We start from the raw sequence: 8,728 nt of genomic DNA, 5'->3' as shown, positions 1-8,728 counted from the left end.
AAAAACGAGAGATCGACATCCAGAAATTCGAAAGATCTAAAAAGAAAAAAAAACAATCCAAAAACAGGGAGAAAAACAATTTGAGTTCGGAAAGGAGTTTGAATCTTTGACGTCGAAGCTTTAGTTTGCTGCTCTACACAAGGTCAGTAACCATCTCGTCTTTATTTTTTTTATATCCTCTAAGTTTACAATGTAGTTGTGAAAGTGTTTCTCATATGTTTTTTATTGATGGCGCCCCACACTCCTTTTAATTTCACTAATGTATATATGTGTATGAAGAGTTAATATGGATAGTGATTTCACATGAAGAATATTCTTAATCTAAAAAATATGCATTAGCAGATTCAATAGTTATCTGAGTTGTTTGCTGGCAATTTGATATACTTTGTGTAGTTGTGTTGTTCACATTTTTCCAAGTAGAATAAATGTTATCTTTCTTGCGTCTAAATTCTCGAATCTCGATTAAGTTATGGAATTTTATGTTTCCCTTTGTAATGAAAAACTATGGAGCATCTAATACTTTGGTATGAATCATAGAACAAGTCGTCATGCGGATGGCAGCTTATTTTCAGTTAAGGCATGCCTAAAATTAATATGATGAAATGGGTTGTGAAATATTCCATGTCTTGTTTTAATTATAGCTGCTCTTATCTGTTTCAAGTCACTGCCTATGCTTAAGTTATTTAACATTTTTATTGAGCATATGAACACTAGTTGGGTGTTATCTATTGTGGTTATGATCGTAATGCACTAATGTCTTTGTTTTCTTGGTCTTTATTGTTTACTAGGATTAGTTCAGTTTGATTGCTCTGCTCGTTTTAGTATAGTTTTCCTTGTTATTAATCTATAAGATATGCGATAGTAATCAACGTTCGATGTCCTGTTGTCCACCCCTTTGTACTTATTTGGATGTTTGAATCAGCTTGCTAGTTGTTCGTGTCTCGGGATCTCGTAATATTATGAATCAGTAAGGAATAGTTGCTATTTTTATCATTGGGGACTTCATATGTTAATAGGTATTTAAACTTTAAAACGATCGTAGTGTGTATCTTTATGTTCTTTAATCGAGGATATTCCTATGAGAGTTCGAAATATCAAGATATGTCAACAACAATAAGTTGTTGCACCTGATCAGTTGGTACATAGCTGTTGTTGCACCTTGTGAATTAGATAGACTAAGACTACTTTAGCTTTACTTAATAGCCGGTGGAAGTATTTATAGCAACCACTCTTTATTCCTTAGAAACTAGGTATAAGTATTAGTTGTGCTTTCTCTTTAGAAACTATGTGTTATATTGTTTGTTTCCTTTGTTAGACTAAAAAGAATAAACATATGTATTCACATGCTTCAATAGACAATTGCAAACATTCTTAGCTCACCTCATGCAGTAGGAACACATCTCTAATTTTATTTTATTTTTTTTCTTCATGTTTTAATATGCTTCCTGACAAATCTTGGAAGTCCACTTGCTAACATTTTCATCTTATTTCTTTATTTCACATGTACACTCGGGAGCACGTTTGGAGTTAGTATATGACTCCATCTCTGCCCAAACCAGAGAAGCGACTAATAGCCGCATAAGCTCGTGTCTAGCAGCCCATTTTCGCGTCAATAACGTCCAGCGCTTCCTCCTTACTTCAAAGCTTCACGTTTCTTTCATATATGCATACATTTATATTGACTAACGCTTTACATGGTGTTTTGCGCTTATATTTATGTTTGCTTTATTTGTGTTCGACTTTGTAAGCCAATTAAGAACGATGGTAAGACGTAGTCATTAACTCTCCCGCCCTTTATAGATATTGGGTTTAGTATAGTCACTTGGCTTAAAGCATTGCTTTCTAATTAAGTTGGTTTGTTACTCAACATTTTGGTTATGAGAGCATGAGTTTTTTTTTTTTTTTTGAAGTTTAACTTGTAAATAATGTTTTCGATTGTCATGAATCTATTTTCAGATTTTCTCTTTCAAACAAGTGTTTAAAGTGTAACTTTGGGTAGACTAAAGTGCAGATTTAGGTGGTTTAAAGTGCACATTTTAAGGTTAAAGATATCACTTTTCTTGAGAGCTTAGGAGTGTTGTATCGAGCCACAAAATACAGCATTTTGAACTCAAAAGGTGCAGCGTTTTGAGCTCAAAAGGGTACAGAATTTGAGTTCAAAGTGTGCATGATCTAAGTGTAAAAGTGCAGGTTTTTGAGGCCCAAAACATAACCCTTTTGCAGGCTGTTAAGTGTAATTTTTAGCTTGAAAATTGTGGTTTTAATAAGTGATAAAATCTGGAGTTTTAACAACTTTGTCCAACAGATTTTCTAAGTGTAAAAATGCAGATTTTGGCGTTTAAAGTCCAGATTTTAAGGTCGAGGGAAGTGCAGATTTTTATGATTAAGTAAATCACTTTCTTGACAGCTATAAGAGTGGTATATTTAGTCTAAAAAATGCAGCCTTTTGAGTTCAAAAGGGTGCAGATTTTGAGCTCAAAAAATGTGCATAGTTTGAGTGTAAAAACTACAGATTCTGAAGCTCAGAACACTGCCCTTTTGTGGGCTTTGAGGTGCAAAATTCAAGCTAAAAAATACAGATTTTAAAAGATAAAAACTACAGTTTTTATAACAACTTTGTTTTACAAATTTTTAAGTGTAAAATATGCCATTTTTTAGTTTGAAACCTATTTCTCTTAGGACTTAAAAGTACATATATTGAAACTAAAACATCATAGTTTGAGGGATTAAAAGTGCACTATTTCTAAGAGTGCAAAACAAGTATTATAGTTTTGTTAGAATTGTGGTTCTTTTAGTCTTAAAAGAATGTGTGGCTTAAGTTGCTTGTTCCAAGTAAGACCAAATACTTTAAATTTAAATTTGGAAAAATATTTCCGTTTTCCTTCTTATCTATACACATTTATCACTATCTTTTTATAAATCTAATAGCTTGTTATCTTGTAGAGCATATGAACGAATTTATTCATTTTTTTTGATATCTTATTAGCCTAAGTTTGACAATAACCATTTTAGTGACTCCTTAAAGGATGCTTAACGCTTCCTTTATGATAATAAAATTTCTTACCTAAAATTACACAAGTTAAATATACCATTAATAAGGATTAATCTTAGAGTTATTTAGTTCAATATTTAGATTTTTTTTACCTTTGAAATAATTAGACTCCAATTTTTAAACCTTAAAAAGCTAAAGGTAGAACAACCTTGAGTTGGATTGCCTCAATAACTAGATCGATTTTTATTCTTTAAATCAACCCATTTATGAAGAAATTATATTTACTATCTCTATTTTACAAATCACATATTGCTAAAATATTTTAACTTCTTAACGTGTTATTCAAAATGTTAGATATGCCAACAGGTTCAAAATACAAGGTACATACATATATATATATATATATATGTCATACGCAAAAAGGTACAAATCCTATTTTTTAGTTTTTCTCTATACGTAACTTATCATTTTGTTACACTTCACGTTATTTTTCTCATATCTATTATCTCTTTTACGATATTACTTATTTGTTTATTTTAATTTATAAATTCCTACACTTTCATATACATATTATTTTACTACATATAATCTATTGTCAACTTTTCCAACATGTAAATAAATAATAAATATTCATATGTTTTAAGTAACCTATGTGTACCTATCATACTTAAAGATCACAAACTTTATATAATATTTTAACATTTAGTATTATTATTATTTATTATTTTAGAAACTCCATTCTATATATTTTCATTCAAATTACACATCACATATTTCTACATATCTACACTCAACTACTATCTTATTTTTACGTCTTAATAAGACGATAGATTTTCGCAAATTCAACATCTATATATTTTTAGGATAATTTTATTACACCTATTTATATATGTATGTTTTTTTTTATATATGAATATATCATATATTTAAGTACATTTATTTTTTTTTATTTTACAATACTACTATTAAATATATTCTATAAGACATATATATGTTGTACCTTGTATTGTATCCTTTTTTTAAACTAACTAATAACTTATCGTTTAATCATTAAAAGAAAAATAAATAAACAAGTTTTCCTAATCATATTTTCCTAAATTGAGTTTAAGGACTATCTTCGGATAGGCTCTGAGGGGTGCTTAACACCTTCCCCTCGAGTAACCAAAACCCTTACTCAGAATCTCACTGGTTTCGCAAATCAAAACAGAGCTTACATTTACATATTTTAAAAAATGGTTTTCCTAATATTTTCCTTAAAATTTAGGTGGCGACTCTAAAACAAAAGCAATTTTTCCAAAATCAGAGTGTCAGCCACATTATGTTGTGAACTGTTTCGGCCGGTTCGAAATGGGGTGCGACATACATGACCTATATATAGAAAAACAAGTCCCAACTAAAAAGGAAACGAAATAAGGAAATAAAGTTTCAAATACGGTTTCGATTTGCAACACTGACCTACGGACCGTGGATTGACCTACGGTCCGTAGGTCCCTTCCGTGACTCAGGACTTAGGCATTTTTTCAATTTCAAAAAATCTCCACCTCTCAACTTCAATCGACGGACCAGCAGTATGGACCGTGGATCCTCCCCTGTAGCTCCATACTTAGAATCTTCAAAATTAGGTACTGGAACCCCTTCTCTGAATCATTTGACGGACTTGCAGTACGGCCCGTATGTCAATCTACGGTCCATCGTTTGCAACCGTGGTTCCACACTTAGTCAAGAATTCCCTGATCTCCTTCAAGCCTTTCCCGTCTATCTAGGATCACCATCTACGGAACGTGATTGGACCTATGGTCCGTCAATCACATCCGTTGATGCCCTTTTCTGCACATTATTCAGTTGTGTCTCTCAACTTCCGCATCTTAACTTATTTCCTGCAAACATGATAAAAACATATAAAAATCAATACAAAATGGCCCTAGGCACACATAACTCTTAAGTGAAATGTATTAAAAATAACATCTATCTAGGATCACCATATTTGGGGTCCATTGCAGCATCAGTTTCCTCGTCGATTAGCCAATGAGATGGGGTCATTGATTTGGATTGATCCTTTACGGATATAGGTTTCTTCGGGGCCATTGTACCTGTGGAGGAGTGATTAGTACCCAAAATAAACCCATTAAACACTCGAAAAAAATTTAGAACTAAGAACAAACTAAAACAAAAAACCAAAAAAAAAAATTAGACAGTGGCTTCAGTGGCCACCTACGGTGGGTATCTACTATCCGTAGGCTGACCTATGGTACGTGGATCCCCTCCGTAGATCAGAAGGTCCCAAAAAGTTGGGCTCTGATGGGAACCACGAATGTGCAGATCGGTCCGTAAATTGAACTACGAACCGTAGTCCACCTTTGTGGTTCCACATTTAGAGGAATTGCTATATGCTACCATCCACGGATCTGATCTACGGTCCGTAGATGGGGTCTCGTGGATTGGGTCTGTGCCAGGTATCAGACATGCTTCGATTTGAAGCCCAATTTTTACCAATTTCTCCTAGTCTAATCATGCATTTCAACACAATTTATGCTAGTTCGTCATTCTAAGGGTTCCAATTACTCAATTTTCAACAGGTATTGCATACAAGACTAGGAACCCTAAGTCGAAACTTGCATTTAGACTCTTACTACACTGATTTTATACGCTATAAAGACACATAATCACTATCCATCGTCCCAAGGGTGTTTGTAGTTTTAGTTTAGCATGCATTTACATACACTCAACTACCCAAGTTCAAGACCCAATTCCGTACTTTCTATAATCAATCAATGAATCAAAATTCAAAGTGAAGGGAAAGTCGATTATATATATGTCACAAATGGAAAAGTCTCAATCAAGGAAGCAACATATATCATTTACAAATGACTTAAAAAGCATTAAAAATTACAATAATTATCAATATATATATTATTTTAAAAGGGAGTTAAATATAATATATAATATTCAAGAAAGTCCCAATCTTGAATATTATATATTATACTTGGGCATAGTAGAAATTTTAAAAGTCCCACAAGTATAATATATAAAATTGAAGATTGGGAAAAGTCCCAATCTTGAATATTATATATTATAATTGGGCCTAAACTCCCTTTTATAATATAGTAGAACTAGATAATGTTGCCCGTGCTATGCACGGGCCCAATAATATAAATGGTATGTTTTGGGGCTAATAATTGAGTTTTTGAAGCGATTGTTTGCGTGGATAAAGGAATAAGTTTTTTTATCACAAACCTGTACTTTCTTTGATGCTATTTAAGGCATAATAAGACTACCCACATACAACATTTTTTAAATATTTATGTTGTCAATTATCATGATTTATAGTATTTTTACGATAGATTCACTTCAAGAATCAGTGGAATTTTTTGTATTTTTTTCAAAACATATTTTATGTTGTAAATTATCATGATTTATAGTATTTTTACGCAATTTTTAAATATAAAAAAAAACTAAAAAAAATAAGACAAATAAATTAAAATGGACCCAATATATGTTATTTTTGTTGTCTCAATTTATGTGACACAACCAAATTTTCATTTTTTTTAAAAAAATATTTTAAGTTATTAATTATTGTGATTTGTAATATTTTTATGTAACTTTCAAATAACGTACATTACTGGTCACTTTGTCCTAATTTATGTGATATAGATAAAATTACAAAATTAACCCTTTTAAAATGTCTTTCAGATATTTTAAGTTGTTAGTTATTATTATTTATAATACTTTTTTGGTAATTTTAAAATCATATGTGTTATTTTTTCTGTCCCAATATATGTGAGCTTGATAGAATTCTGAGAGTCAACCTATTTTATTATATAACTTTTAAATATTTTAAATTGGTAATTATTGTAATTTTTAATGCTTTTTAAGTCATTTGTAAATGATATATGTTGCTTCCTTGATTGGGATTTTTCCATTTGTGATATATATATATATATATATATTATTTTAAATGAGAGTTTATGCCCAAGTAAAATATATAATATTCAAGATTGGGACTTTTAAAAGGGAGTGTCCCAATCTTGAATATTATATATTATACTTGGGCATAAACTCCCTTTTATTATATAGTAGAATAATAAAATAATAAAATAATTAAATTTGTGATTGTAATCATGTTTCGTCTGATGTGGTCAAAAAGGAAGAATGGATGAAAAAAAACATTTTATGTTTGTCCTCTTATTCATACTTACTAATTAAGTCAAAGTACTAAGAAGTCTTATCTTAATTAATCAGATGAAAGTCTCTAATTTATCGTTAACACATACGCGTGGTTTTTGACCTTTGACTTGTTTGTTTTGCAAAATTCTCTTGGTTGCTTCCTTTATTTTGTTGAAAATTGTTTGATTAATGTGATATTTTGATAATTAACGAATAAAATGTAGTACTTGTAATTGTTTTGGAAAAATGATTACATTTTTTATTCTACTTCCCTTTATAGTCCAATTCAAAAAGAAGTCTTCTTTTCCTTTTTCTCAATATTTAATTCTAACTTTCCACATTACATGACTCAGACCACAAGATTGAAGGAAATTTTTGTAATAGCTTAAGACAACGAATTTGCAAGAGCATCACAATTTCATTTTATTCTCTACAACAGTGTGACAAATATGTTTCTCTAATCGTTTGATACAAAGATGCATAATGCAGGGATTACTAATGCATGGATTAGTAATGCAGGGATTAATAATGCATGGTTTAGTAATGCAGGGATTATTTTTTATCAAGTGTTTGATTCATTGTTTTCCATTTAATCTTATGTTTGGCTTAAAATTCTAGAAAAGGTTTCTTTCCTATTATACCCTTGAGTTATTATTAGATTTTATATTTCATTTAATTTGTCAAGTTAAATACTAAAATATATTTAAAAATTATTATTAATTTTGAGGTGTGATATGCCACCATAGAGATCCTTGATTGCACGGTATATTTCTAATTTTTTTGTTGGTCAAATATACCTTGAATTTAACATAGATTTAAGGCTACTTAATTGTTCAAACACATAAAGCTTTTTTTTTTTTTAAAATAGCTCAAGTGGTCAATCGACGAACTACATTTTTAAAAAAACGAAAAAACCAACCCAATATAACAAATCAAACATGGAGAAAAAAATATTAATTTGTGAAATCATCAAATCACATGGAACAAATTTGGAGAATTTAAAAGAATATTTATAAATATTCACAAATAAATAAAACAAAAAAAACATTAAATTACAAAAAAAAAAATTAGGAAAAAAGATTTGGGGATAGTTTAGTCATTTAGGGGTCTTATCCAAGGATTGTTAAACCTTCGATTACTTATCCCTCCCTTTTCTAGGGATTAGATAAGACCTTGTATGAGGTATAACTAATCCATGGATTACGTTAAATAAAGTAACCAATCAATATTTTTGTTGGACTAAATTTTAATCCATGGACTATTTTAATCAATATCTCCCCTACCAAACGGGTCCTTAAGACCATCCCCTTAATGTCATCTATGATCTTCTGGATTTTCCAAAGAGGTTTATAGTATATAACTTCTATTGATATATTATGAAGTCCAGTTCAACTTCCAAAGCTACAAAGGTTTGATTGTTACACCAATAAATGTCAATTAAAGCTACAAATGCTTCATCGTAATTGTTAGTAACTAAAGAATGGAGCTGGATAAAAAAAAGAAGTCATTATCATATTCGCAATTCTATTTCTAACAATCCCTTGGCACTAGCCCTATTTAGATTTCTTATGT

Source organism: Solanum verrucosum, unplaced genomic scaffold, assembly GCF_900185275.1.
Source record: "Solanum verrucosum unplaced genomic scaffold, falcon-dt-bn FXZP01000351.1, whole genome shotgun sequence".
NCBI classification, from domain to species: domain Eukaryota; kingdom Viridiplantae; phylum Streptophyta; class Magnoliopsida; order Solanales; family Solanaceae; genus Solanum; species Solanum verrucosum.
The sequence above is the reverse complement of the archived record's forward strand: the minus strand, read 5'-3'. Positions refer to the sequence as shown.